Consider the following 7570-nt stretch of genomic DNA (forward strand, 5'->3'; position numbering starts at 1 on the left):
CCAGATAAGCTTACTCATTCCTGCCTTTGTGTTTTAATACCCAGAATTCTTCACCTTCAACCCTGAATCTGAATTTACTCTTCCTCTTTAACAATCCCCAAAAGACCCCACCTTTGGAGATTTTGCCATCTATTTCAATTTTCATCTCTCCCAGCTCTAAGTAATTATCATGTCATACACACACACACACACACACACACACACACTTTGCCTCCCCAACCACACTGTAAGCCACCATAAATATGAATTTTATGTTACGGTGGCCCACCTAAATTGTGCTCAATAAATAACTGTGGATTAATTGCAATCCTTCTTCTTCTATGAGTTAGAGGCTAAACACACACACATGATCCCGATCATGTGGGATTTCAAAACGCCATGACTTGCAAGCATATTTGGGTACTCTAAGTTTGGTAACACAGGGAAAAAATGTAGAGAATGGTTGTGCCTACAATAGTAAAGGGATGGGTTTAAGATAGAATAAAACGCTTGTTCAACACTGCCACTTTGAGTGCTTATCTGAAAATTAGGCGCCTCCAGAATGCTGCACGCTTCCCAGCATTCAAATCCAGAGCACCATAACATTAAATTCTTTTGCATTTAAGACTTTTCCTCCTCGTTTCCTTCTCTTTAAGGGAGTGGGTACAAGTATGAGAAAGAGGGTAGAAGAAATCATATTGGTTTTTTTTTTTTTTTTTTTTTTGGTGAGGAAGCTCAGCCCTGAGCTAACATCCATGCCAATCCTCCTCTTTTTGCTGAGGAAGACTGGCCCTGAGCTAACATCCGTGCCCATCTTCCTCCACTTTATGTGGGACGCCGCCACAGCATGGCCTGACAAGCTGTGCGTCGGTGCACGCCCGGGATCCAAACCTGGGCCGCCAGCAGCGGAGCACACGCACTTAACCTCTAAGCCACGGGGCCGGCCCCCATATTCTTCTTAAAATGGAACAGAGCAGACACATAGGCCAATGGATTAGAGAGCCTAGAAATAAGAAGCCAGAAATGGTTGATTTTTGACAAGGGTGCCAAGACCACTCAATGGGGAAAGGGCAGTCTCTTCAACAAATGGTGCTCGAAAAACTGAGTATTCCCACATGCAAAAGAATGAAATTGGACCCTTACCTTATACCACATACAAAAATTAACTCAGAATAGGTCAAAGACCTAAACTTAAGAGTTTAAGTTCTTAGAAGAAAACATAGGGGAAAATCTTCATGACATTGGATTTGGCAATGATTTCTAGGATATGACACCAAAAGCACAGACAACAACAAAAAATAGGTTATTTAGACTTCATTAAAATTAAGAACTTTTGTGCATCAAAGGACACTATCAAGAGAGTGAAAAGACAACCCACAGAATGGGAGAAAATATTTGCAAGTCATATATCTGATAAGGGATTAATATCTAAATTATAAAAAGAACTCCTATCACTTAAAGAAAAACAACAAAAAAGCAAATAACCCAATTCAAAAATGAACAAATGAATAGACATTTCCGCAAAAAGATATACAAATGGACAATAAGCACATAAAAAACACTCAACATTATTAGTTGTTAAAAAAATGCAAATCAAAATCACAATGAGATGCCGCTTCTTACCCATTAGGATGACTGTTTGTTATAAAAAAGGAAAAGAAAAAAAAAGTGTTGGGGAGGATGTGGAGAATTAGAAGCCTTGTGAGAACTGGAAGCTGGTCGGAATGTAAAATGATGCAGCTGCTGTGGAAAATAGTATAGCAGTTCCTCAAAAAGTTAAACATAGAGTTACCATATGACCCAGTGATTCCACTCCTAGGTATATACCCAAAAGAATTGAAAACAGGGACTCAAACACATACTTGTACACCAATGTTCATAGCAATAGTGTTCACAATAGCTAAAAGTTGGAGGCAACCCAAGTGTCCGTCAATGGACGAATGGATAAACAAAATGTGGTCTATACATACAATGGAAAATTATTCAGCCTTAAAAAGAAAAACAGTCTGATTCATGCTACAACATGGATGAACCTTGAAAACATTATGCTAAGTGAAAAAGACCAGTCAAAAAGGACAAATATTGTATCATTCTACTTATATGTAGTACCTAGAATAGGCAAATTCATAGAGTCAGAAAGTAGCATGATGGTTGCCAGGGGCTAGGGGGTAGAGGAAATGGTGAGTTATTGTTTAATGGGTATGGAATTTCTGTTTGGGATGGTGAAAACATACTGGAAATAGTGGTGATGGTTGCACAATATTAGGAATGTACTTAATGCCACCAAATTGTGCACTTAACATGGTTAAAATGATAAATTTTGTGGTGTAGATTTTTGCCACAATAATTAAAAAAAAAAAGAAATAGAACCTGAATCCAATCATGAGGACACAATCAGACAAATCCAAATTGTGGGTCATTCTCCAGAATGACTGACCTGCACTGTTCAAAAACGTCAAGATGATGAAAGGACAAAAAAAGGGAGTGGGGTGCTGGTGCGGTTTAAGAGAGACTTCAGAGATGGGACACCCAGATGCAATGACTAATCCTTGATATATGTTAATTTTAAAAAAGGAGAAAAGCCATAGAGGGCATTGCTGGGTGGACAATTGGGAAAAGTGAACTACCAATGTCAAATTTTTTCAGAGTGATAATGATACTGGGGTATGTAGGAGAATCCCTTTTTTGGAAGATATATGCTGAAGTATTTAGGGATGAGGGCTGCAACTTACTTTCAAATGGGGAGGGGGAATGTGTATCCATAGAAAGAGAGAAAATAAATATGGCAAAACTGACGAATATAGGTGAAGAGTTTAAGGATAGTTATTGTACTAGTCTTTCCACTTTCTTGTATTGAAAAATAAAAAGTTAGAGGAAAAATGGGATAGTCATTTTGGTTCCCAAATGACCAAGGAAACTCTGACTTGCTGTGAATCTGTGAGCAAAATGTTGATCGATTTCCCACATTGGGTTATCCTGTTTCATTGAACTTACTCCCCAAAGTTGCCAGAAGGAGCTGACATGGATTATTTGGGAGGTGAGAAGAGATGCTGTTGTCAACAGTGACTCTTTGCTGGGCCCTCCATTCCCTTCCAGGGTTGCTTCTCTGCTCTCCCCCAGCACGTGTTGTCTATGCCACCTACCTTGACCACTGCGGGATCTACTGTGTTGTGTTCTTGTGTATACCAAAGTCTTAAGCCCCCAAGGGCAGGGCCATGTCTCACTTTTCTTATGACCCTCCTTCTCCCAACATCTCCAACCCCATGTTTTATACAGAACTAAATACACAGTAGGTGCCTAGTAAATATTTTTCTATTAATTGACTATTGGCTATCCCATTAGTATAGAGAGAAAGGCATATATGGAAGTATAAGTAGTCAAGGATGGGGTCAAAATGTCTACCCCAACTAAGGTATTAATATGCTGCTGGGTAGGGCCTTGCAGAAGAAATGTCAAGTGTGGGGTTTGACACGATCTAATTCTCTGTGGCCACCAGGTGTTAGGGATTTAGGTAGTGATTAGTGCTTAGGGGTGGGGTAAAAGAATTACAGCCTTGGCAAAAGCTTATGAATACCTAAGCACAGAAAGTCCCCAGCTTGGCCCTATGGGGCAACTGCTCTCACAACCCTGTTAATTTTTCCCAAGGAAGCAGGGCTAAACAAAGAATTGAGGACCTCAGAAAAGAGAGTTCTCATTCTGGCTCCTTGAACAGAGTCTCTGTGCCTTGAGGGATTGCACCACTAGGGGTTCGAGGAGAACAACATGAGCCTCTATCAGAAGATGGAGGTGGGCCGGCCCCGTGGCCTCGCAGTTAAGTCCAGCGTGCTCCGCTTCGGCAGCCCAGGTTTGGGTCCTGGGCACAGATCTATACCACTCGTCAGCAGCCCTGCTGTGGCAGCAACCCACACACAAAATAGAGGAAGACTGGCACCGATGTTAGCTCATGGCGGATCTTCCTAAGCAGGAAAAAAAAAAGAAAAAGATGGAGGTGAGAAGAATCCCCTGAACTTCTTTAGAAGGAAGGTGTTGCCCACAGGCTATGCAGTCGCAGGAGAACACCTAGGCCAGCCGCATTCCACCTCCAGCTGAGACACCCGTGTGCTGCTGTGTTGCAGCTTGTTCAGGGAGTGTAGACTTGTCCTTCTTGTCTTGAGTAATTTTTCAACTGGGCTGGAAGAGCTAAAGGGTAAATTTCCTCTCTATCCCAGCCAGGGCATCCAGGAGGCAGGCCTTCACTCCATTGTTTTCTATTAAATCTCTAGCATTGACAGTTTTAAATTCAATTTAATATTTTATTACATACTGTCTTATATTGGTCTCTGATTATTTCATCTAAGTCCCAAATTCCCTCCCAAAATTACAAGTTTCTTAGGGAACCATGCTCTATGCTGCTTTGCCACCTACGCATCCTCCCACATCTTGTCCTGCACACGGTAAACATTAGATCCTCCAGTGTAAATAATCTAGTGTAGATCCATATTATGTAATACTATGCAGCAGTTAAAAAGAATGAGGTACATCTACATATTCTGACATGGGGAGATTTCCAATTCACATTATTGTGTCAAAATAAAGCAATCAGGCACAGTATGAAACCCTTTATGGAGAAGGGACCAGAAGAACAAGGGCTTGGTCCATATGTCTATTTCCTTCCTCATATATACCCCTCGCCACAGACATTGTTATAACTAGGGTGGTAGAACTCAGTAATTTCCTGTATTTTCCTCTTCAAAAGGGATTGTTGTTAATGTTACACAAATAATATGTGTAAGGCAGTTAGCACAGGACTTGCCACAATAGTCACAGATATATAGCACTTACATGGGGCAGACATTGTTGTTAGCGCTTTACATGAATTAATTCATTTCACCCTCATAATAGTCCTATAAGAAATTGAGCACAGAGAGGTTAAGTAATTTGCCTTAGGTTAGACAGCACAGCAACAAGCAGAAGACCCAGGATTCAAGCCCAAGCAGTCTAGCTCCAGAGCCTGTATTCTGAACCACTGTGCTGAAGGTGTTCAGTAAATGAGCCCCTTTCCCCACCCCTTTCCTTCCTTCTCTGTGTTTCTACATCTTTCTTATGCTGCAATGATGGCACTCAGAACACTGTGTGAGAATTAGCTGAAAAAAAATCCCGTTCCCCATCCTAACCTACACTTCTTCTACAGATTGGAAGGTTTGAGGTACATGTAAGGAGCTACTGATGTCTTCTGAAGACTACGTGTGGGCTGTTACTGAGACATCATGACCATTTGTCGTGACCGTAGTTAGTCGTATCATGCACAGAGACTTCCGCAGCAAGTGCCTCCTGAGGACGGTTTTAGCCCCAACTGTGGATCATATCAAGTAGAACCTCAGCTTAACAGACAAGGCTGATGACGGTCCAGGTGTAAGGAATCCTACCTGATGGAAGGTGGGGGGTAGGCCCAATAACTTGTTGAAGATCATAGGTAGGCCTGAGGTTTCTAGGACTCTATTGGCTCCTCAAAGCCCTGGGGCAGTAAGATTGATGCTGCCTGAAAGTGAATTGGGAGGTCCAGGCCCAGGTCCCCAGTGGTGTGTTGAAGACTGCACCATGTTTAATGCTGTTTCAGATTAAATCAGCATGCCTCAAATTTGCCAGATCTATTGTCACAACAATATATATCCCCAGTTCACACGTGGAATGTTTGCTCTCTGGCAGCCAAACGCACTTGGAACTGGCAGTGATGACCTCATATAGCAGGAAAGCTGAGCAGTTAGTCAGATGATTAACACATTATTGAGATGGAGGAGTTGAGCATCACTTAACGAAAATATCCAGGCATTGCAGAACCAGGAGTTTTCAAACTTGGGGGCAGCTTAGGAACTATTATATCCAAAGTCCTTATTTTACAAATGTGGAAACTGAAACTTTACAAAAGGGTAGATATCAGGTCTTCTGGCCCGGGGAAAGTTAAAGTGTAGTTCTTCTAATGTAACACACTGTGGAGCAACAGCACTGTGGGCTCCTCAGACCTCCCCTTCCATGGCTCCAGGATCATCAGTGCTCAACCACAGTCATTAATTCATCCCAGGGGACTGGTAACTTCTATTCCGCCTCCCCTTTTAACTGCATTTTTATTTTCCAATGTCCTGTTTGTACTGTGTTTATTCACATGTAAAAGGAGACTCAGCCCCACCCCATTCCCTCTGTGGCTCCAATGCTGCAGACTTCTCCCAGCTTCAGTACTGGATGAATGGAGGATGTAGGTTGGAGATGGGGGTAAGCAGGGATCTTCATACCTTGTTTGCACACCTTGCGTCTAGGGATCTTAAGGTATGGGTCCTCCAGGTGGTTTTCACACTTTTCTCTTATGTAATTATATTTACAAGGTGGAATTATTTGACGATTTGCTTGTACTATTTTTAAATAATAAAAACCAGTCATTGCCTTACTGATGTCTCATCAAAACAAAAACCCTGTCTTTCACATGTACAATGCTCTCACCTTTTCAGAGCTACCACTTACACCTTCTCAAACAGTCCCTAACTCTCTCACTGAAAAGAGGCTGTTCTGGGGACATGGATGTGTCTCTTCTGTGGGGACAAATAGGATAGGACCTGGGAGATGGCTATCCTTCTCAAGCACTCTGAGGACGGGAAAGTGATTGCCCTGAATTGCTCCCGGTGCCTCCCTTCTCCCTTCTCTAGATTAATGATGTCTATACCTGATCTGCTAGTGAGTTCCAATGGGCGGGGGAGGGGGGGGGAGCTTGGGACAAATGCAAATCCTTGTTCTTTCTCGGCAGGGCGAAGGGGTGGAGAAGGGGCCTGAGGACTGGAGGAGGAATGTGCCCCAAGCCAGGATCCTTCTCAGGGGAAGTCAGGAAAGAGTTCCAGATCGCTAGCTTTGATTAGATCCCTGTGCTAAAGAAATAGGATCTAGGGGCAATCTTTTCTATTTCCCTAGAGCTAGGTTATTTCCTGGTCTGGCCCCCAAAATATCTTTGAAGACAACGTGGCTTTAGGGTAGAATTTAGCTGACCACCACCATTCTTCAACATGGTCCTGGCATGGGCCTCTCCCGGAGAGAATGGCAGGGAGAAAAAGTGGACAGCCTACCATGTGAATCCCAGTTGAACCACTTACTGGCTGTGACATTCAGCAAATTAACTTCTCCGAACTTCATTTTCTCATCTGTAAATTGGGGTTAATGATACCCACACAGTTACTCTGAAAAATCAGGAAAAAAATATATGTAAGGTGCCGGCTTGATGTAAAGTAAGTGCTCAGAAAACGGCAGCTATTATTATTAATAACGTAAGGGAAGCCTAGGGGAAACTCAGCAGGAAACCAAGGACTCCCCAGCGAACAAGGAACCGAAATAGCCCAGACTGGGCTCCACCCACCCCGTCAGCAAGCCCGCCCGGGAGAGGGAGAAGCCGCAGCGGCCTCGCTGCCCTCCCCGCCGGCAGCCCGCTGCGGGTCAATACAGAGGGGCGGGCTGAGCTGCGTGGGGAGGGGGCTGTTCCGCTTTAGAAACGGGTGAAGCTGCCCCGGCCTTGTGCGGGGGAAGGAAAAGATAAAGGCACGGAACAAAAGCTCAAGGCCAAACCCCAGCGGCCCGG

This window comes from Diceros bicornis, chromosome 17 (assembly GCF_020826845.1).
Source record: "Diceros bicornis minor isolate mBicDic1 chromosome 17, mDicBic1.mat.cur, whole genome shotgun sequence".
NCBI lineage: Eukaryota > Metazoa > Chordata > Mammalia > Perissodactyla > Rhinocerotidae > Diceros > Diceros bicornis.